Below are 24586 nucleotides of genomic sequence, written 5' to 3'. Positions count from 1 at the left end.
ATATTTTTTGTCTTGCCTCTGAACTGCAGCAGAAAATAAGGGGTCACTAGGTTAGTTCCACAAAGCAAAACTAAACACATAATTCTTGTTACCTACTACACCTTGTGGGTTTCCTGATTCCTGAAAAACGTACTCACAAACCGGCAGGTGTAGCAATAAAGTGTGACATGGGTGTCATGTCTTGCCATTATGAAGCTACTTGACTGTAAAGCTGTCAATGCAGCCACAAGAATAATATGCTCCTTTAACATTCATTAAGATAATTCTCTCCTGCAAGACTCTGAGGGGCACAGTTCTGTAAATATGTGCAACTACACATTGTGACATGAAAGTGTGCAAAGGTAGAAGAATAACATTATGCTTTAATGAACACAATGAGGCAAGCATGGTGTAACTAAATCGTAGTTACCCACAAACAGAGTAAAAGGCAGCACCCCGAGCACATTATACACAGCTCCTTTTCCTTTTGCTGCACATTTTCCAGTGAGTAAAAGACCCTATACCTCCGTATGTAAGACATCAGTGACTACTGTTGGTAATTTCTTCTCTCTTTCCTATTCTGTCTCCTCAGGGGTTCCCAGTCGCTGTCCAGAGTACATGTGTTTTGGTTTACCTAGAGTGGAGGCCTATCTGAGCCTGAGACTGCAAGCTTTGTCTGTGAAACCATTAATCAACTGTCCTTTAACAAAAACAGAAAACCAGATGAGAGACAAAGGGAAGAGACGTGGGGGGTGGGCTCTTATTTAGGTAGAAAAAAAAAGGCGGTAAAAAAGAGGGAAGAGAGGAAAGAGAGAGAGAGAGAGAAGGGGGATGTTTGACCCAGATCCAAGCCTTCAATAAATCAAGCAGCAACAATAACAAGCAAAGTTTTCATGTGGCTTGACTGATTAATTAGGCTTTTTTTTTGTTACATGGGAAGCGAGGGAGTCTTTTCTTCTTTTTCTATCTTGTCTCTCTTCTCTGGGAGACTGCAGAGTGGCTGAACAAGAGTTTTTATGTTGGGTGTTTCAAACGTGGAGGCCCACATCGCTCATGGTTTAATGAGAGTACAGCCTTCAGTTAATGGTGCAACGGGACAATTTCACTGAAGGCCTCTGGCTACATCAATGCGGTACAAGAAGGTTATCGAAGAGATATTAAGACAGATACACAAAGGCAGATACAGGTGTATGAAGGTGCAGCCATGCACATGCAGGCTTATTTTTAAAATTAAAATAAGCCGTTTTACACACACACACACACACACAATCCACTCAGTGAGCTACAGCCACATGATGTAAAGCAGCCCTCTGAGACTCTTTGTGAGGTGCCGATCGATGGGCATTGAGTGTGGACAAGGAGGCCTCAGGATCGATAAGGGGCCATTACAGAGATGTGCCTACTGGGACATGCGAGAGGAGATGTACGGGGGTGGAGACACATCGGGGGCCTTGATGCTGTCTTCCTTGCCTCACTGGTGTAAGGTTTTACTCCACATGAGTGCTGGGACACACATACACACGGCAAAAACCTAGACATGTACGTGCTTTAGGAAGATCATTACGTAATGCAGAAAATACAGAATGTCATGTACTGTACAGTCGATTGTTCACTCACATGCACACCAGCTGATGTCATCCCCAGAGACCTGCTGCCACCTCACGAGTGCTCACCCTCATCTCCTTCTCTCAATCTCCCATTTTGAGTGTCCTCATCTAAAATCCTCCTGTGGGGGCGGAAGATTCTTTCTGTCTCTCTCAGTCACTTTTCGTGACTTTTTGTGTCCTCTCTTTCCTCCTCCCCACTCCTTTCCTTGCCTTCCTCCTGTGCACTGTAGTGTCACCAGAGCTGCCTGTGCTGTGCTCTGTCAGTGGAACAGCTTGATCCTAAGGCTTTCTGTCACCCCCTTCTCCTCCTCCACTTGTCCCTCCACCTCTCTCCTGCTCACAGAGAGAGCACTGACTATTCTATCCTCCCACTCACATAAACACTCACATACACACACAAACACGAACACACACTTGGGGAAATGACACTATTGTTACTTCCACAAAATGTCTGGCAGTAACATAAGCCCCCACCACTCCCCGATTTACATGTTTTTGAGGGGTCTGCAGTGATTTTGAGTATGTTTTACTTATGGTCTAATGCAAATGCATGGCTAAAATTAATAATGGGAGCAGGCCCAGTTGACATAGGTGTTTTGTGTTTGGATTAAATTGGTTATACAAATGTGTTAAGTTTACTTTGAAATAAGAAAAACAAAACATGTCAACCACAAGATGCTATTCCAATGATGATTTTACAGATGCAGTAAGAAAAATTCACTTCAGTGTCTAAAGAATAAAAATGCACTCTGGTAAAGTGATATACAAAGTAACTCATGACACTCATGCAGTTGCCAGTCACATGAAACGTCACATAAATGAGCCAGCCACTGAAACCACTGAGGCAGACCGTGCTGGCTCTTACATCCCTTTACATGTCAGGAAAGGCCCACTTCTAACATTTAAACTTCTTACTAGGAAGGGGAGAGGATATCTCCTTCCATTCACAATTGCAGCCCCATCTCTACCAGTAACATCACTGTAGTCTTAACGGTCTTAACCAGTGCTTACGAAATTGCACTGAGTGCAAGCTCCTGCTTGCACTGTCCAAAAACACTGTCTCCCTTCTGTGGCTGACCATAAAAGAAAGTGTCTGCACGCACCCACACACACACAGTTTCTGGGATCTACTAGCAGTCCCCATTAGTTTGGAAAGACATAGCAAGCTATAACAACTACGGCCTGGCCGGCCAGCAAGTAGTGGGCCCTCTGTTTCAGCAATCTGGGTTCTCTTTGGTTTTGGACACAGACCAGGTCAGGCTGTACAATACACCACTGTGTTTAGAGTAGGAGAGAAAAAGAAGCAGAGAGAAAGAGACCTGTAGGCATGTGAGTCTGTGTGCACACATATATAAATAAGCATCAGTGTGCAATGTATGTTTTGGTTGTAGAAATACTGCATGTGTGTACAGTGTGTGTGTGTATGTGCGTATTGTTGGTCCCAAAACATCCTTACTCCCTTCCAAATCCTAATGCAAAGCCTCTCTGCCATCTCTCCTCCAAAGCTACATCATCTTTGCTGCAACATTTTTGACCCAGCAGGTTTCCTCCCTCAAGTGGTTCTAGTTTGGTGTTGCTGGAAACCTCCAAGAGGCCCAGAGTAACATGCATCGCCATCCATCTGAAACAAAATGCAACTGTGACCAATACAAGGGAAAAAAATGAAGATTAAGTGTTGGCCTGTGCTCCTTTAGGAAGCAGAAGCTGCACCTGTCCCTTTAAGATCTATTTCTCACAACTTGTGCCTGCTGAGCTGAGCGGGCTAGTCTGAGCCGGGCTGTGCTGTGTATATGTATGGTAACTGGTAACAGGGGAGAACTGCGCCGCCCAGCCTGCCAGCCCACCACAGGGTATTTGTTTATATTTCCTTGCTGCCAAGTTCCTGTCAGGAGGAGCCCCAAAGAGGAACTGCAGACTACTCGGTACTGTTAGCTACGCCCTCTCACCTAGAGTGGCTGGGATTTTCTGCTTGAGTATTAGGTGGTGTTCTGTAGCAACATTCAAATCCAGGGAGGTCTCATCATCAATTTCAGCACACACACACACACACACACACACACACACACACACCCACACACACACACACTTCATAATTTAAGCACTGTCTCTGTTGTTCCAAACCCAGCTTTGAGAGCACCAAACTTTATAAATCAAGTTCTAACGGAAAGCTTAATTTATGACTCAGAACAGATTAACACCAGTTTACTCAAAACACAGCACAAAGGCATAGTTTCATTAAAGCAACACTTTACGAGCGGCACTTTGTTATGCTGTGGATTAGGGGTATTGTAAAAACTCAGCAATGCCGCATAAAAACACAGTAAACAGGATTGGTAAACTCATAGGCATTAAGTCAAGCACTTGTAGGAAAACATCTAAATCTAAATGACTCTCGCACTAATGCAAATGAGCAAAGCATTTTAACTTCCAATAACACACACAAACATTTCCTCGAAGCATGAAAAATATACTGTTTTTTTGCAGATCAAAATCAATACAATATCAGACTGGCATAGAGTACATACCATTTCTTTAGTCAACCACTAACAGCCACATGCACATGCTGAGCCCATCTGTCAATCAAGGTCAGCAAGTGCATTCCTTAAGTGTGTGGCCACCCACAAGTTTGTCTCTGTGCACAAAGGAAAGAGCTCCTCACTTGCAGTTACGTCAAAGAAGTCAAATGTTTGTCTTCATACTTGGATGTTTAAGGTCCAGTCAGTGTGTATGGTAGGAGATGGAGAGAGATGTGTGTATGTGTAAGTGATTGGAGGAAGGAAAGGTCAGACAAGGCCACACAAAGGGGCGTGGGACTCAGGATGGCGAGACAGAGGAAGAGATATAGAGAAAAATGGGGAAGAACAAAAGATGGAAGCGTGGATGGAAAGACATGGGCTAGGGTTGGTGGGTGAAGGCAAAAACAGGAAGCAATTTATGTCAACTTGGATGGCGGGACAGTGCCTACTCCTTGTCACGTGCTGCCGTGTTTCACTGTTCTTTGCCTGTACATGCAGAAACTCCCCCATTTAGGGGGAAAGATAGGTTAACCAATTGCTGAGTGGATAAATGCAGACGGTGGAAAGCACTGGCTGCCCCTGTTTGAATGAGATTTATGCTACCTTGTCAAACTTCTCCATTTTTTGGTGGGAAGAGTGTGCACTTGTGACCAAAAACTCAATCAACTGAGCATCAGCACTTGCAGCACACTTCTGCTATTCTGCTGATTGTGAAAAAGTAGGATGCCACAAAGTATATAACTATTCAAATGCCTTACAATAAATGAGCCCAGCAGCACAATACACCAACTGAGCTTGACGTTTACTCAACTGTTAACACTCCAAATTTGGGGGCCTGCGTAAATCTTTCAAATCAAATTGAATTAATCAGAATGTGAAAGTTTTGGAAAGCCCCATGTGCAACACAATTGCACACATTTATCGCACAAAAGAATAAAACATGCCTAAAGAGGCATTAGAGTTTCAAAGAAATTTAATCTGACATGGAAACTTACAAAAAGAGTAGGAAGGCTGCTGTAAGTGTGGCTCATCTATGGAGTAGGGTCAGAAAAAAAAAATAACACACAACACTGAGAAAACAAAAAAAAAACAAAAACATGAGAGTCCTATTCTAGACAGAGGGAGAGGCAGCGGGCTCGGCAGCCACCACCGACCTACCGCACACAGAGTGTGAATCATTAAAACGCATGTGTTCCACATCAACTGCTGGGGCTGCTTCCCAACCCACTTATGAGGCTGGATCTAAATTATGACGGGGGGAGGGGGTTAAATACTGCTTATGTGGAGATGAAAACCCCAAACCTGCTAAGGTTTTCATCAGACATGGAGAGTGAAAGGAACTGGAAAATGACTGCATGAAAGTACTTCATGCAACTTCTGCCAGTTCACAAAACAAAACGGCAGCGACTAAATGTGCAGTTAATGGAATAATTGCATGATTTCAAAAAAATTTGACATTTCATTTCAGGTTTCAGGTTTTATGCGCTCTAAACAGGAAAAACCAAACCAAACTACTTTCAATACTTTTAATTCCAACGTGTTTTTCTTGCCGTCTTTGCTGGTTTCTAACCTCAGAAATACTAAGACAACAAAATGAATAACTGCTTAAAAAAACAAACAAAAAAAAGCAAAGGGTGAGGAAAGAAAAAATAAAAAGACAAGAGAAGAAGTCAGACTTGTATGCATATATGGTCAAAGCGCCTCGGTGTTGTCCATCAGGCCAGCCATATGCCAAGGGTGTTAGTATTAAGGGAGTGTCTGCCAGACCACTTGTCATCTCCTGTTACAACACATGGACATTTTCTGTGGGTGGGAGTATGTGTTTGTGCACAAAAACACACACCCACTCTGGTGTGGGCATCCAATGAAGGAGGTGATTTGGGGAGGGAGTCTGCATTCTTCTGGGTATTGGCTGGTATCTCGGCGCACATACCATTCTGTTTGCTTTCGCTTGGAGGCTAGAATTGGCGGGAGGTGTTCATCTGGGGGAAGAGATCACCTTTCCCCGGGGCCCAAAAGGGACAGAAAGGACGGGGCAGGGTGAGACATGACAGGGCAAAACAAGGAGGGAAAACTGGCCAGTTTGTCCAGGCAAAAGAACGGCAAACAGGACAGGACAGTACAAATCGAGCCTTCAACCCTGGAGCATGGTGATGTGATTGGTTGAAAGGAACTGACCAACCTTTTTAGCTCCTTCCTGTCTGGCATTTCTGTGATAATGCTGCAGCACCATCATGAAATGAAATAAAGGGAAATGACAGAATAAATTAATTAAGTTCTTTTTGCTGCCATTGCCTTGCAGCTTATACAAGGAAGATGAATCAGACCCGTTAAATTAGTCAATATGCGCAGAGTGATGGTCTAACTTCTTGAAGCCAGCTTTTAATGGTGAACGGCTGTTTTTGTTTGGTCTTTGTCGCTTTGACATGATAGAGCTAATTTTCTTGCGGCCAGCTCCAACTCTGATGCAACAAACCCAGGATTAGGCTTGATCCTACCACTGGCGGCATGCAGGCCACAATTTCAGTACCTCCTCTAAACAGTACAGAGTGCAGGCATGCGTGTGTGTGTGCGTGCGTGCATGTGACAGAGAGAGAAAAATATTCCACATGTTTGAAAAGACATTCAGTTGTACACAAACAGTGACCTTTACAAGGGCCGTAAAAAGCAGAAGATACAACATGGGGAAAACACAGACAAAACCCTCTGGGCCCTGGGCTACAGTTTCAATACCACCGAAAAACCTACATGGCAGTCACATGACAAGGAACAATGTTACAGTATATATAGAACAAGATGGTGTTTGGTACCCACAGACACAAGTGTGGAGCGTGGAGAAGTCCAATTACCCAGAGTTGACAGGAGCCACAAATTCGGGCTTACCCCAAAAACGTCAATCTCCCTGTCCTTGGCCAAGGAAATCTCCTCCTGAATCGATTGCAGCTCCTAAGCTCTGAAGAGAAAGAAAGAAAGACAGAGAAAGATATTTGAAACCAAAAGCTTTGTGGTCCTTATCCACGTGCTGCAGACTCAGAGACTCCCTAGCCTTCTCTGGCATAGAACTGCTTCACTACATGAAAACTCTTACACTCTTTTTCCTTCCTTCACTCTCATACTCCCTGTAATCTCTCCGCCCTTTTCCAATACGCTACACTTTCTCACTTTGTACTTTTGTGCTTCAGACATCATGTGAAAAAAGGAGTAAAACAGTGCTTTTGTGGTGTGTGAATTACCTAGGGCTTAGGCAGGCACAGTAGTGTTTATGGCCACAACTCAATTACAGCAATGTGAATCAGGTGGCAGCCTAGAAATCCCCTCAGCCTGATGCACAAACAGGGACACAGAGAGGCCTTCATTGCCAAGATCAAGACAAATCTCAAGTGGCGTGTCATCTCTTCATAGAAGACCAGCTAGGCTGATGCCGTGCAGATGAAGGATCTAGTGACACTGGTTTAAAGCAAATCTGTGGACAATGCCATTTTGTTTAGGCAGGTTAAAACTTTTAACCTGTAAGTGTTTACATCATGTCTGGTTGCAGACCCAAATTTAAAAACAGTCACAGGGCACTTAGGATCTCAGATGAACACCACCTTTATGCTGCAGAGAGCATGGAAAATGTGTAGTGGGATTGCTTTTACCCAAAACAACTGCAAGAAAGTTACAGGATGGTGGTTTATACATGTTAAAATGAGGTATGTTGGATTTCATGGATTCACCAGAAATGTCAAACTGCACAATCACGGTCAATAACACTTGAATAGAAGAATGGTTTGCATCAAAAGCACTCAAAAGCCATGGGCTGTATCTTGTGTGTAACTTTGAAAACAGAGACCATCACTTTTACACATATCATGGCTTTGAATTCCTCCAGTTCCCATAAAATGTACAACTGCAGGCCAGGCCAGGGGTTTCCAAAAGCATGTTTAAGAGAGCGAGTGACAAACTGTGTCCTGTTTATGTTTACTTCACTTCACTAAGCACTAGTCAAAGCCAGGAAGAATGTTTCTGTACTCCAGCTAACAACGACAGCAGCAAGTTTTATCAGGACAGGGCTTTCTGACAGCCATGGGAATGGTCGTGCTTTACAAGGGTCACGATATCACTACATAAAAATCCCCTCCCTCCAGGCCAAAGTGACCTTTGTGCCATTTTGTAGCAAATGAATTTCACACTAATTTCTTATCACAAGCTTCTTAGAGAAAACTCAAACAGCAACGCTATAAATTTGGCTGTTTTACATTTATTTTTTGTTTTGTTTATGATTTATGTATGATATGCTTCCATGGCTGTTAAACAGGACTCGCAATGCAATAAAACCCAATGTAAATGACCTGCAGCAAATACAACTTAAAATTAAAAGCACCCCCCTCACACCCTCACATGATTAATAAGTATAATACACAATCCACAGCCTGTGATTCAACATAATAAACCAAATGATGAAGGCTTTACTAGTGCATTGTTGGGTTACTGTTTGCATTAGCATGTATAGCTCTTCATTAATGTGGCCGTGAGGGTTTAGCAATTTCTCAACATGTCTTTAAAATGCTCTGATATTTCAGATATCATTAACCATCCTTTGTGGGCAATTTTGTTGCAGTTAATCCATCAGTGATTGAGATTAATTCCTCTGCTTCCAAATGGCATCTCAATTTGAATGTTGAGTAGGGGTCCTGCATCACAGCTCCATTCAGTGCATGGCTGGGATGCTTTGCTTTGCATGTGGACATCCCAAAGACATTTCACTGCAAGCTAACCAGCCTGCTATACCGTGCCGTTTGCTACTTCAGCTGACAACACTTTAATGTGTAAGACTCTGGCTCTGTGCAGCTCCCTCTGCACAGTATCCATTCCAACCTGACAATCAGCTGGCCTGTGTCCAGTCCCCAAATCATTCCTCATCTCACTTCCTGTCTTTTACATAGCCTCATTGCCTGTTTGTGGATCTCAATGGTGTTGGAATGGTGTGTTCTTACTTGTCTGCTAGACTAACACAATGCCTGCACAGAAAGCGTAGCATGTGCAGCACGTAGAATCTTGTGTGAATCTCGCGTGACACTCAAGATTGTGTCCATAGCGCGTGTTCAGAAGCATGTTCACTCATGCACTGGAAGTGCTTCGTTTACAAAGAGCAGAGAAAAGAGTATGAAGAAGTTAACTGGAACAAACTGGATACAGGGAAACCTTTCGTTCAACACCAAAAAAACAAACAAAAAAAAAAACACAATATGTAAGGAACAGTTACATTAAAACATAGTTTTAAAAAGTTGAAAGAACAGTTTCATTAAAACATAGTTTTAAAAAGTTGAAAGAACACACAAGACTAACTATAGCACAGGCTGTGTTAGTAGCATTGATGGATGAGCAGCTCGATTATCTGTTTCAGCTTTGTTTACTTGATGTTTTTCCTCTTTTCTCTGTAGGAATACTTTGGTTTGGTGGCTTTCTATCAAGTGTTTTACGCAGACCTGAATAGCAAAAAAAAAGGCAAGTGACACGCAACACACAAGAGCAGTGGAGACTGATAAAAAGAAACATATTGGACAAACATCTCAGGAAAATGGCTGACATACTCTCTGCAAAAAAATGAACTAAGAACAGGTGAATTTAGAGAAAGAGAGGTAGGTTAAAATTAGTATACACGTGTGTGTGTGTGTGCCTGGAGCCTATATACTGATGAGAGTGGACAGGAGTAGCCTGGGGTAATCACATCTTTATCCTTGCTGATGGGTGAAAGCAACTCACTGCAGACACTCACCTTTAACACACACACACACACACAAAGAAAGGACGGGGCCCCTCACTGCTGGAGCCCTGCCAGACAGGTCCATCTGCTTTTGAAGGGGAACCCAATTTACTACACCTTGAAGGCCACGATTGCTTCAGGGTCAACTGATCCTTAATGTATGTCCTTGCCCAAGTATCAGGGTTTGGGATTTGGGTTTCTCAAGAGCTTGTGCTTTAAAATGTTTGATGAGAGATTATCCGACTCTCAATGGAAATCACTCATCAACCATTGGACATTTATGTACTTGTGACAGCAGCGCGCCTCCACTGCTGCTCAGTTCAAATGTGTAGAGAATTGTGGGTATGACAAGCAGTCTCCAACTCTAGGGTTTCTTGGGAATGGCCGCCCTGCAGCACTAGTCATAAGCTCAGATTAAACAGACACAATGTGTTGTTTTAACTTGCTTGGTTCTATCAAATTCCAACAGCCGCATGCACACGCAGACACATACACGCAATCATACAATATAAACCCCTCTTCTTGAGGCTCTGACTCTCAGCAGTGGAAACCCCCTTCAGTCACACATAGATCACATAACCTCTCTTGACATCGAAGCACAGCACTCCCAATGGAAAGATGCAGATTCACACACGCGGAGTGCTGGCCAAGGCTCCAGACTGCCATTGTCCTTCAGAGTCATCCAAACAAAACAAAGAGGAGGGTCACGCAAGGCCCCCTGTGGAATGGTAAATAACCAGAGAGAGTGACAGGAAGCGAGAGAAAGAGATTCAGACATAGAGAGAGAGGAAGTGAGACAGATATTGAGAAGGACTAATCCATTGCGACAGTACTATATGGAACACCAAGTGCAAAATATGATCATCTGGGGACAGGTGCATTTCACTAATGTTCAATCATTCACAAAGAATCTGACACTGCTGGAATGGAAAATATGACAGCCCCATAATGCACAGAGCTAAAACACCCATGCACAGAAAGAATGTAAATTATCTCATCTCCAGGTATAAGGAATTATAGTTACAATAACACATGGTGAAAAGACATCCATTAAACTTTGGGTCTTAGAGCAACACTTAATGCTCTGCAGTAAAATAATAGCAAGAGCAGTGTGCAGTAGACAGTAGCTCTTTTCAGGAGTACAGTCGTTTAGGCGAGTGTTGATTTGTCACTGCCATGCAAAGACAAGAGAAAGGGCTTCAAATCAAAATCAAAGCCTTAGAATGTGGTGCTGTTAATCATTCATTAGTGCTGAGTGACCCCTATTATAAAATACCTTTGTTGTCATTATTTATCTGGCATAAAATGCTAGCCCGTTAATTCAGATTTAGATATTGACAATAGGCGGTCTACAAAGGGCTTCGAAGGCATAGTCCCCCTCCTGATTGGTCTTTCATATGCTAATGACAAAACTGTTTTGGTTTTACTGGCCTGGTTGGAAATGATTTAGGGCGACACCGATGCTCTGGGCCTTTATGTTTAGGCTGGCCGCGGGGGCTCATATATCACCCTGATCATTAATCAATTAGCGTCTCCTAGCCACCTGTCGGACACGTCGGCACACAAAACATTCCTGCCCTTGGCCAGTTGCTAGACGATGATCATCAGTTGTGCCACTATTACCTTCCAAACCTTCAACTCCCTGCCCCCTTCTCTTTATGTTCATACCCTGATGAATTACATAATCCCACCCAAACATTACCCGCAACCACAAGTTCCTCTCCAAGAGAAGCAAATCAGAGTGGAAACTGCCATGGTGGGATTTGGTAATACACCCCTCCCCCCAGCTAATTGAACAGCAAGTTTGTTTTTTTTTTGTTTTTAACATACATTTGCCCTTCCCTGTCACAAAGGGAATAGACAGGCCAAAGAGGAATTGCTGCCAACCTTGAAGGGGAATCAATAAGCTGACAGCCATACAAAAGTGCTGAATGAACACCAATGCTGTGTCCTCCTTGCTTTAAATGCAACTGCCTCCAGCAGAGTATTGATAGTTGTTTAGTATTGATGACGTGTCACAGTAGCCAAATGCATGAGATGAAAAGACCCACATTATCAGCGTCTTAGTGACACTAAAGAAAGTCCAAAAAAATGTGTTTAGGTTACATTTGCTTAGTGCTAACTGGCAGTAAGTCAGCTAGAAATTAGACAGGTGAAAAGCATACTGGCTTTGTAAACTGTTCACTCATCACACATTCAGCTTCAATCACAAACCCCCAGGATCTAAGTTTCTGTTAGACAAAACTGAACAGGGAGGGAGGAAGAGACAGAATGACAAGTGAAAAAAAGTTGTTACATTTTTCATGGTCTGCGTTGTTTGAAAACTCCATCAGGCTTTGTGATCTCATGGAGCCACTTGAAACATTGCGCTGTGGGAGTGATGGCATTTGAAAGATTCCTCAAAGATATCTGTTGAACAGCTACCTTCTGCCCAACCACCACAAACCCATTTTTCAAATTGAAGATTTGTATATAAATTTGAACTCTCTCTGCCTCACAGCCACTAGACAATCTGTTTTTCACAGCCTTGCTTCCACAACAATACCCAAATCCCACCACCCTCCCATCCAACCCCCCAAAACCCTTCACATTTTTCACACTTATTTTGCTATTTGGAACTAATTCTTAAAAGCGGCTGAAAAGATAAGTGCCACTAAAATTGGAGCCTAATCCACCAACCCTCAGTGTGGGGACATGGAGAAAGTAGATTTGTCAAGGACTGATTTAGTATTATTTCATTATAAAAGTAGCACTCTTCACGCAGCTTAGCAATACCAAATGGCTCAATCAGTTTCATGTGGAACATTTAAAGTGGGGATGGAGAATAGGATGGAGTGAAGGCCTATCTGTGAACCCAGAAAACTTGGCATCACACTGGCATTGTATATTAATCTTGTTGCCAGCATTGTTATTCCTACCTGTGCTGCACTCTTCAACTCCAAGGGTTCCCCCTTAAAAGTGACATTCACCATCCACTTCTAAAGGCTCCAAACAGAAGAGCTGGTTCACTGGGGGATTGCTGAAATCTGGGCCACTGTGCTTGGCGTGTACAGTCTGTAACACTGGGCTGGGCACTGGAGACTGGGAGTTTTTCTTTTTTTGTCTTTTTAATCCAACCAGCTTAGGTGAGGAGCCAGCAACCAACATTATCAGGTGGATTTTCAAAAGAACAAAAGCTTCTCTGCAATTCTTTACACTGCCAGTGGGAAAAATGCTAAACACAAACCCCATCCAGTGCAGATACTCACTATGTGTGTGTATGTGAATGCACATTTAAAGCCCTGTTTGCTTAGTACTTCAACCAAATGTATTTCTTTCAGAAGATCATTTCCATGATAATCTCACCCTCTCTTTTTCTACTCTCTCCTCTTACTTATCTCTTCAGTAAGGTCCTAAAACTGGCTGTGATATTAGTACAAAAGATCAAAACTAAAGCTAGAGAACATGAAGAGGAAGAATATCTGTTGTGGTTCTGTTTTTCAAATCCTATTAACAGCATACATGTATTGAGAGGCCACAATGCCAAGATATTTTTGGGAAGATAAATCTGGTTGGGGGAAAAAATTTCACACTTGACTGCAAACATGGAAAGCGCATATAGTAGTTGTGGTGTGTGGTGGACAAGCAGTGTTGGGAGAGAAAAAAAAACTACCGGAGCAGGATAAAGGTAATCCACATGGCACAGTGGCAGAGGGAAGACAGCAGGAAGGAGGAGTGTGGTGGTTGACAGGGCAAAGGCTTGACCTTTCGGGGTCAATGGGTGATTAGTGACATTTGTCATACCTACGCAAGCTGCTAAATGGGAAGCCAGACAGATTCTCTCCCAGGAACGCACATTTTGATGTCAAAGTCCTAGCGAAGCCCACTACTGACAACCAGATGCCCTGCGTTTATGACAGAGACAAATATTGGAATCCCTAACTGGAAAAACATGCTGTGTTGGCAAACAGCAGCTGCAGTAAAACGTTACATCATTTTGACAATGTAATGAGCACAGCCTGGAACAGATCAGATGCTTAAATACCTGCCAATGCCAATATAAAAGTTTATGTTTCATGCTTCATGGGAGAGGCTAAGAAGTAAGTCTCATTTGATAGGAAAACAATGGTTGGACGAGGAAGGGGGTTGCAGTTGGTGTTGACTGGGAGGGGGCCAATGCTTTCTAAGTCCTGATATAAGCCACGCAAGGTATCTTAAGACAGGGAATGCATAGAGCTACAGCCCCGCCAAACTGACTTTTATATTGAGAGAATGACAAAGAAGCAATTGAGTGAGGGGACCAGATTTGGTACAGACTTATCAGAAACCACCCCACCCCCAGGGGACCGTTCAACAGAGGCTCTCTGAAGAGGCACGGCAGCTCGGCATTGTTTGGTGCACTGGACAAGTGGACCGGAGCCTGAGTGGGCATCCCGGGCCAGAGGCCAACCGAGAATGAAAATATGCTGTTGTGTGGAAAGACAATTAGGACACAATCACGCAACAGACATCCATCAAATTAGAGATGACAGTTAATTTCACAAATAAAACAAATATAGCCTGCTTGTTAGTCATTTTATAACTTGTGCATGGGCAGAAGATCCACAACGGTGCTATTAGGAGAGAAATGCAGAAACAAAACACAAATTAGAGATGACATTTCATTATCATATCCCACACCTCCAACGCACAGAGAAGATTAACAGCTTTTAGCTTCCAGGTCTCTAAAACGCATTCTCCAAATGACTGCATTGTCCAAATGCAGTGAAGTAATTTTGAAGCATTTGTGCAGGAAGCGTCTGCATCACCAACATTTTGTAACTTTCTGAAATGTACTGACTGACAGTCGAGCCTCTTCCCACAAAATGGAGTTTAATTTACTGAAATGATCAAATAGAGGCTAAATATAATCCAGGGATATATCCTCAAAATCAATTCAAAGCTGAACTGAAATGCCTGAAACAACACCACGATCTGAACAAAAACAAAAAAATATATTGAAAAAATATTCAATCTAGCAAAACCACTGTATTCCTCTTGTTTACACATTTAATGACAAGTATAACTGATTGAAAAGAAAAACACAAAGGCTAAATCAAAACCCAAGGAAGCGTTGTTTTCACATGTGCATAGGTGTGACAAAGGGCTGAGATCCAAATGGACGGATGCACCTTTTCTCTCCTAATTTTTCACACTTCTGCTTTCACTGCTGTCTGTGTTCTAAGCAGAACCACGCTAGTTGCCTGTGTGCTGGGAGCAATGGGTGAACAGAATTGTGTGTTTCCAGTTTACACAAAAAGACCAACAGCCCTCTTCAATATCTGAACAATGCAATCTTAGAGCACAATTCACTCTTACACTCTTTAAGGGTGACAGAATTTCCTATGTTGACACAGGAGGCCAGTGTAATGAGTTATTTAACATTGCAGTAGATTCTTTTTTTCCCCTTTCCTGTATGTTTCCTCCTCCTCCATTTAATTTTGCATAGTATCCACAATATTTAAATCTAAATAAACCCACTTTTGACGTGCATAGCTCTTTGATAAAGATTTCAAAAAGGTTTGTCGGATAGGCTCATCCAGTTTTGTTGCAGTAAGACTTATAGTTTGTGGCTGTGGCAGGCCTAAACTAGGTGTGTCCCAGGCTGATCTGCAGTATAGGGGATTGAGGTCATCAAGGCATTTGTTAATGGATTGTATAAAGCTCAATCTCTTACCAGTCCTTCATCACAACCCATTGTGTTCCCCTTAACATATATTCTTTAATGCACAGCACTGCAAATAGGCTAATGGCAACCAATGTTAACTATTGTACAGCAGCCAGGAGTTTCTAACTTAAACTACAAGTTACACAGTTTTTTTTATAAGTTTGGCTACAGTTTGCAGGTAAAAATCACCTCTTAAATGTTGAATGTGAACTTCATAATTCATTATGCTGTGGATGAGGGAAGCATGTCTAAATTCAAACCTTCCTCCAACCAAGAGAATTTTCTCCATATAAACACACCAAAAATCGAAAGAAAGCAGTGATGTAAGATTTGTTTTTTTATGCACCTTATTAAGTGAGTTATGTAGAAAAACACGTTTTTTTTTTCAGACATCTGGGGCCATCGAACATGTGGAAGTACAACTGTTGCCAAAAAACAGCCGAACTTTGAATTAGCAATGGGCATCAAACTGAGTAGGCGTTGACTAAGAAAACTAGCAACAGCTGATGGTTACAAATAAGAGGTTCTGCAGAAATCAAACTGGAACAAGAAGCAGAGCAGTGCACAGAAAACTCCTGGAACATAGTCAACACATTTCACACATGCAGGGCCTGGAAACAACACGCTTGGGGCTTCCACCTTCATTTAGATGAAAATGGACCTCCTCGAGAGGAAATAAAGCCATTTTTAACTCCCCCTCACACTACGAGTCGGCCTCCCGTAATGTGCCCAGTCAATGGACTGTGGGTCTATTCAACTGCAGGCAGCCCACAGCACTGCCATAAATAATGTAGGGCAGCTCACATGAAACCCTAATCACCATTGTGCTGTCACCCAACAGAGAAGATTGCTTGTTTAATTTACTGCGCTGCATCTGTCTCAGTTCTGGCCAATTTAGTTTCACAATTTCAATGGGCAAGTACTCCAGGTATGCTTTTCAGCCAGTGCCATGAATCAATAAGAATGCAATGTTGTTTGTGTGTACGTGACAAAAAAAAAAAAAAAACAAGAAAGCTGCAGCTTGTGAAACAACAAATGCAGACCGAGAAGAAACCATCAGAACTCAATAACCACGGCTCATTATTGGTCATATAGAACGCATTTCATTACATTACTGTTCCATTAGCAAACAGACATTTGCATATTTCAGTCACCTCTTTACATAGGTTGTTTATCATAAATGGCAGCCATATGCTGTCTGGTGTACCATATTACAGAATTATAACTGCAACACAGAAAGCCAAAAAAACAAACCAACAAAAACAGAAACATGTTGACACAGAATGAAGTACAAACCCAATCAAAGGATTCGGAGTTATTGATAGTACGATATCACTGATTGCGTTAGTATCATTTACATCCACCAGTTTTGTTCTCTTGCTGGCAAACGTCTGCAGGCTGAGGTCTATTTTGCTGAATACTGAGCAAACTGCATGTACTAAACATGTCATTTATTTAGGTGTAAACTATCAACACAACAAAGATTTCTACAGTTTTTACCAAAACAGATTATAAAAGAATAGTTAGCGATATATTATATACCTACACAAAGGCACATGTAATTAGCTTATACTCATCTGCCCTGATTTGTGGCTATTTTGGCTCCATGCCCACACCTGCAGCTACACATAGTGCAACATAGTCATCTAACAAGCTCCTATAGTGCAACATTTCAACATGACGGTGATTTGGTGTGATGGCTCTTCACTGGGTCTGGCTGCAATGTGATGACAGCCCATGGAGACAGAATAACTAGCAGCAGTGGCTCACAAGCTATACAGACTTGGCGGGCACAAGCCAAGGCAGCAGAGCACCATGATAACAATGCTATGAGCTGAGCCACTTACAACCAGCTAGCTGTTCAAGCTAGAGGCAGCAAGAGGTATCATCTTTGTTCAGGACCATTATCTGTCCACCGTGGTGTTCACTTCACACTGATAAATGCGGCCTAGCAGCTCGAGTTAATAGGCAAGCAGCTGCAGCCACGGCAGCTTGGTAATACACTGTCAACTGCCACATACGCCCACACAGGAGGCACAATAAAGGGGATTTGTTCCACTAAAATCAGCGTTAAGATGCCCTGGTTTGCTTTGCAGTGCTTTAAAACTGGACCTGGCTGCTGCACAGGAGACTTGCATGTGATGTTCCCCGCAGCAGACTGGGGAATGACACAGGTGCTGTCAAGTGCCTCCATTAGGGAGAATAGATTAGATCTGATGAAGAGCAGTCCTTCAGATAAGTAACCACTACAGCGCTACAGCCTGGAGTAGATTTGTCTGATAATTTAGCCAGGTCATTTTTGTTTTTTTAGCTAATGTACCAGCTAAATGACTGTTGGTGAAAGGCATCTGAAGACGTTCCTTTGGACACCAGCATACTGAAAATGAAGTGGCAATTAAGAGGCAATACAATGAGCAGATTAATAAACAATGCAAATTATCTTAAGTTAATGATGTTAGTAGAGTATATTAAATATATGTAATGGGAATGTATTTTATTCTGAACAACCAACCAAAGCCACACGACAATGTCACGACTAACCACAAACACACTTGGCACAGAGCAGCAGTGGTATTATCAAGGAGTTCTTAGAGATAGACAGGCTAGTCAGACATCTGTGTAAGTGACCCTGGCTATCTGGCTAGGTGTCTGACTCATGGCAGCACAGGGTTAACTTGGCAGCTCAGCTGTACAGACCAGTTCTGAAAGGAATATTAACAGCATGTCCCTCAGTGCAGAGTGAGAGCCAGCAACAGGAAAAAGGAGGATGGAAAGGAAAGGAGAGATGGAGAAAAAGCAAGGAGCAAAGGGGTGGGTGTGTGAATCCAATTTCCAGTGACAGCGTGCTCAGGATCACAGTTTCAATGAACGAACATATCATCTGTCAAAGTTAATGGCAGTGTCCTGGGGAAAATGAAGGAAAATAAAATGGAGACCATTCATTAAGAAGGTTGGGGATGGCGTTGTATCGAAGCCACCAGTCTGCTCTGCCGTCTCCCTGGGAAAATAAATATATACACAAGCCATTATTTGCGCATTTGTAGCCACGATCAAGGGCTGGTTCTCATGCTACAGAGATAATATTAGCACAGATGCCTGAAGAGGGATATGTGGGCAGGAGCACAGAGCTATTGCTGCAAATGAAGAGGTCGGCCTGGCTGCCTGGTAGGATGGCTGGCAGGCTAGCTAACAGGCCCGGCCAGTCTGTCTCTCACTCAGAACTGGGGATGTACTCAGTGGAAGCAATTGATACCATTGTTTTATGGAGTGGAGGGTGGAGGGGGATTAAAAACCAACAATAGGGCCCTTTCACTGGAAATGTCAGCCGTCACGCAGAGGGACTGTCCGACTGGGCGGAGACACTTTCCTCAAAAGCCAAGGTACCAAATCAGTGTGGAAAATAGTATGAAACGCTGTGACATGGGCCAGAACATTCACATTCCAAATGGGAGAAACGCAATCTCAAACATGGGACAACAGGCTTTGAGAAAACACAGATAATCTGAGACCACATCAAACAGCAACAAAGACTTTCAAAGTACTATTGTTTTTTGTGAACTTGAACACCTTTTTTTCTCAAAAAGCACTGGAACAAGTTCAGATAAATATGTCCGTGATTTTAAAGCCTACCAAAGCAATCTTCAGTGTGCCAAATCAATAACCAGGATAATAGGTTATATGGGTCTTTAGCTCAGCCTCATTAGGAAAAAAAAGAGACAATCGTGGCCTGATTCTTCAGGCAAATTAACATAGTGGGAACCTAAAATATCACAACTAATGACCCATTCTAGGGCGTTTTATTATAAGACTATACAATAGAGAGATACAAAGTTGTCTTTCCGAGTGCTTTGATAACTATACTGACATTGGACCTCTTTGAAAATCTCACTCTCAAGGTTTGGACTGAATATAAAGAGCGAGTTGAAGTGAGGAACCCTGCCGCTTTAAGACTGGGATGAAACCAAGTTATTCTACCACTCTGACCTAATTGCTCTCATGCTCTCCCAACATGATCACTGGGAGCTGTGCACTCTGACACGTAAAGATTATTTAATACCATCAAAGCCATAAAAAGAGGAATAAAAGGAGGCAGTGTGAAAGGGGAGGGTGGTGTTAACCCTTGTGTGGCTGGCGGGGCCAGGCACGAGCTGCGTGAAAAGCATTGAAAAGAGAATCAGTATGCGAAAGCAGGCCTGTCTAACTGCCTCTGGCAGACATGAGTGGAGCTCCCACAACCCAACATCACAGCAGCTCCACTCCCTCTCCCAAAAAAAAAAAGAAAAATCCCACTCAGCTTCGACTACTCTCTCCTGGTATCGACTCCCACCCTTCTTCTCTCCTGCTTTTCCCACACTCGCCCCAGTCCCTAAGGCAATGACTACGTCATTGGGCACCACAGCCAAACCACTGTAATATCCCCATTTATTTCTACTTATTCTGACAGAGTTGGGGCCTGTTTAATTTAGGCTGGGGCGGCTTTTATTAGGGTAAAGCAGTTTGGTTCCAATGGACACAATTTTTTGAAGTAAGTGTTTCTCTATTAACCTTAAGCTGTCAATTGCTGAAAAACTGAATTTAGTGGCAACATCAATAAACTGGAAAACAGAAAAATCAAACCAAATTCTTAAAAAAAAAAAAAAAACCTGGCCACTGCCTTAAGGCCGCTTTTATTGACAGTGAGTGAAATACTTCTAAAGCGTTCTTTTCACTTTAAGCATTTCCTACCCCAATAACTAAGCTACTAGCAGTCAAAATCTGACAGTTGGTGGGTGGGACTGAGGAGAGGTGTTTACTGTTAGGCAAGCACTGGGTGACATCTCCAGGGTGCCCTGCCATTGCAGGGAGCATGTGTCATCTGTCAGTGCCCGAGTTTGTGCCACACAGCTACAGCCTCATGAGTCAGCCAGGCTCAGGAAAGACTTGGGGATGGGAGGGGTTGCGAGGGCTGTGTGCACATGTAGTTTTACATGTACGCATGTAATTCTGTAATTTTACATGTAATTCTGAAGCGGGCAGTCTTTCAACTGATACCAAGTAAATAAGCATGACTGAACAACATGGTGACCTGCTTAGCTGAACGGATGACACGATGTGTGCCGACCGACAGTAAAATGAGGAAGGAAATACATAGCTCAGCATCATGCCAAGCAACATGAAAATTAGTCATTCAAAATTTCAAAAACTGACAATGCAAAGTGGATTGAAATCAATGAGGAAATAAAAGAAAAACAGTTTTTCGAGAAATACACCCAATACATTTGAAAACCAGCAGCGCAGACGCAGCTGGCATTTGAACATCTGTAATTCTGGCACAAAACTGGCTTTAAATATAAATAATCACATCCCATTTCAACTGGTAACGACATTTGTTCCACAGGTGTTAAGGTTAGTCAGCTAGGAGTTACTGACTCACTCCTCCTCTGTTTTTAAATATGACACATGAAAAAATTTCCTTTCCATTATCATTTAAACTTGACTTTACATTGTGCACATTAGGGAGAGGGGCACGGTGAAGGGGTGGAACATGTGGAGGGCAAAGTGAGTGTGTCGCTCCCTTGACAACGATGACACATTTAGTACCAGGTGAAACCGAGACAAGGCCTTTAACTGGCACAGTTCACACGCGGAGCAAACCAACTTCCCGTTGACACTTAACAAGACAGGGTCTGAAAGTATCACACAAACCTCTCACTTTGTGATACTAATGCCTAAACCAGTGGGCAGTTTAAATTTTTGACGTCATTTTTTCGTTTTAGTTTATTTTGAATAAGCTGCTCTTTTCTTTTCTTCTCTAGGAGGAGACAAAATGGAAAAACTAAGTTTCTGTTAACAGTAACCTAAGGGCATAATGTCTAATAACTCTTCACACTATATGTCATACAGTGTAAAATATTAACATATTGTATTCATAAATTTCAATTCCATACCTTTCACATAAGCCTTTTCCGATAAAACTGAGACAAGAACTGCATTTACAATGAGGTATCACAAGACTGCAAGAAAGAAGATTAAAACATATTACACCAAACCTCTAAAAGAAATGTTGATCATGTGTGACAGTTTAGAAGCCAGATAAACAATTGCATTTAAGCCAAGCCTTCCAAATTATGGTGATAGCACAGTTTTTAACTGTGAATCACACTGAGCGGTAAGGTGACGGGAGTGGGAAAACCCTCAGATACACTAACTTTCCCAATGAATGACTTGGCCTCCAATGCATCTTGCTCTGAATGTTGCAGGTTTATTCTGAACCAGCTTCACCCCATCATAAAATAATAAAAAGTTGAGTGAGGAAAAATCTGTAGCATCATTAAATGTCATTCAATAAATCATGCTGTGCATTGGTTTAATTAAAGGAAACATCTAGCAAGTACTTGTTAAATCCTTAAATGGAGGGTAATAAGCACTGTGATCTGTGGTTTCACAAGACAACATTTTACAAGATAACTTTCTACTGCTGCAGGGTATGCAACTGCAATGTTACAACACAGTCGTCCTGACATTTAATTAGCTGCGATCCAGACACCTCAAATTGGCACATTATCATGACAGGGGTTAATCAGGGGTGTTAACAAATTGGGGGAGATGCCTGTCAGCTTGCAGTAGTGCTTTAAGAGCTCATTTTTGTCATTTTTCTGTGACAGAGGAATGCATGTGTGCCTGGGGTCATCAAGTTTCCAGCTCTTCATTAGAGCAAATGACGGGAATGCAGGCTGCGGTTGCCCCTCTGTGAGCTGTGTTCATCCATTTACAGCCCACTGAGGAGACGTGGTGGGCTCCTGATATGAAGCAGAGTGGGCTTTATTGTGGGTTCGAGCCAACTTGTACTCGAGCTAAAAGTTGCCCACAACGGAGCAATATTGGCGATATTTTTAGCAAATGCACTACGTGAAGACATTTCTCGCACATTCCGTTGGTGCTGACGACGCAAAAAATAATATAAAATTAAAAAGAAAAAAACGCCAACTTAGATCAGACATAATCAAGCGTCACATGATTCACCTCCACACAGCGGCACTTTGCTGAAAGTACCGAGCCACATGGTTAGCAGGCTGCCTTTGCTAATTGACTGGAGGAGATTGTCAGCGCTGAAAAATGTCCCAGTGTCTCTGCAGGCGACGCGTAGGACCAGAGAAGCGTTAGCTGTGCATGCTAGCTGCTGTAACAAGCGTCGTATCCACGTATAGTACACTATCGTCGGAAAAAACACAAAAGATATTTTCTTTTAAACATTGAAACCGGATGCGTAAATGGGCACGAATGGCGCACCTCACTGTAGTTTCGGACTCCGCTCGCCGAGCCCGTCTTTGACAATGAACAGCATTAAAAACCTGTCACATTCTTGCGCATCATGACCGTAGCCATGCGTGACGCATTCAAAGCCGTCCAGGTGAAAGAACCACCGTCTGGTTCGGTGCCCGGGCAGCTTTACCGAGAGGCTCAAACCTGGACGCACGCTGTCAAATGTTGACAAGCTGTCAGTGACAAGTGGATGGTAATACCTGAGACCTGTTGACTCCTCCTCCCGGTCCCCTCGGGCAGCTGCTGGTGGAAGTTGAGCCGCGCAGCTGTATTTTTGCGCGGTGGTACTCTTTTCAAAGTTTTCTGCCGAAACTCTCGGAACGTCCAAACGGTGGCTCTCCAGAGTGTTGCGTGAAATTCGCCTCCCCCGGTTAAAAAAAAAAAAAAAAAAAAAACGTCGAGGCGGCGAGCCGCGTTCAGAGGGCAGGCAAGTTTGGCACGGCTTTAGCAAAGGCAACCATTGCAGCCACCTTCTCTGGCTGTGAAATCCAACACCAGCTCTGACCCCGCCCCTTTCCTTTTGTGGGGCCAGGCCTTCAAACTACTGGATGTCCTGCTCTATCCAGATGTGCTCTGCGCTCTGCTGCTGCGATGTTAGGCGTCAACAACACACACCACTTATTTAGAGGAATTGTAAAAATGTATTTTATCTCTGCACATGTACTTGTAGCTTATTTATGCTTCACTAAAAGGCATAAACTACACTGATTCATACATCTTTCATTCACCTTATTGTAAAGCCTCTGGAATTGCCCCCCATGACTAGCACAGTCTGCTTTTTTGTGCTTTTTTGTAAAATTTAAGACTATGGAAAACTCTAAATATGCATTTATTATGTGCATTAACACACTAAACATTATGTAGTGTAAATCCTAAATAAGGTCATTCTACACATTTTAAGGGTTGTAACTACTACATATTTCAGCAGCCAAATCTCATGTATGACTTGCCAGTGCAGAAATATCCCAATCAGATTTTTGATTTTCTTATCATTTTTCTCTAGTTCTGGACAAAATGCAGACTTGTCAACTGCCTTTAATACTGCAGAAACTTTTTTTTAGATATTATTAAAATATGTGTCTTAAGTATAAAATTTTAAACAATCAGGCCCTTCCTTCATTGCGTGTCTATGCCTCCCTGTTCTGCCTCTAAAACATCGTCCATCACAGAGTGTGCTGTACATTTTTGTCACACTGCACTTGAGCAGCCACTTCTTTCTGTTCTACTACCTCTTCTTCTAAACACACTTTTCAGAGGAATTCTCTATCAGTAGCTTTAAAGCCAAATAAAACTTATGTTTATAATTAAATATAATAAGCCCTGTGGAAAAAAAACAAAAATCACTGATAATCAATGATGGAATGATGATTCTTAAGATTATTAGTCTTCATGTTTACAATGTGTTGGCAATGCAAATAATTTGAAAATCTGAAAATCTCATATATATATATATATATATATATATATATAAAATGAAATTAGCAGTAAGTTCTCATGTATGAGTGTAGGTGCAATGAAGTGCATCACTTAGCGGGCTTGCATGCGAGGGATTTGTGTGTCCAGGGAACGCACAGATTCTCTCATCCCTCTCAGACATGACTGCTACACTCAGTGGCTTTCTGTCCCAGAAAGCAAAGCTTTGTGACAAGTTGTAGATATGAAACCCGTTGTCCCATATGATTGGACAAAAGGGCACAAGACAGCTAGTGACATACTTTGCCTCCATGTCACCTTCTCAGTTGCTTTCATC

General features: G+C 42.5%; 1 protein-coding gene across 1 annotated transcript in view; it reads right to left on the bottom strand.

The window, feature by feature from the left end:
- The window catches only part of raraa (retinoic acid receptor, alpha a), a 134623-nt gene extending 111321 nt beyond the window's left edge, over positions 1-23302 (bottom strand). Inside the window, exons 1-2 of the mRNA XM_067487822.1 lie at positions 23037-23302; positions 6986-7055 (exon numbers count right to left, since the gene is read on the bottom strand). The gene's annotated coding sequence lies outside the window, so the exon portion shown is untranslated. The remainder of the gene's footprint in view (positions 1-6985; positions 7056-23036) is intronic.
- Between the last annotated feature and the right edge of the window lie 1284 nt (positions 23303-24586).

Source organism: Channa argus, chromosome 20 (assembly GCF_033026475.1).
Source record: "Channa argus isolate prfri chromosome 20, Channa argus male v1.0, whole genome shotgun sequence".
Lineage (NCBI taxonomy): Eukaryota > Metazoa > Chordata > Actinopteri > Anabantiformes > Channidae > Channa > Channa argus.
This window is presented reverse-complemented; position numbering and strand designations above follow the sequence as displayed.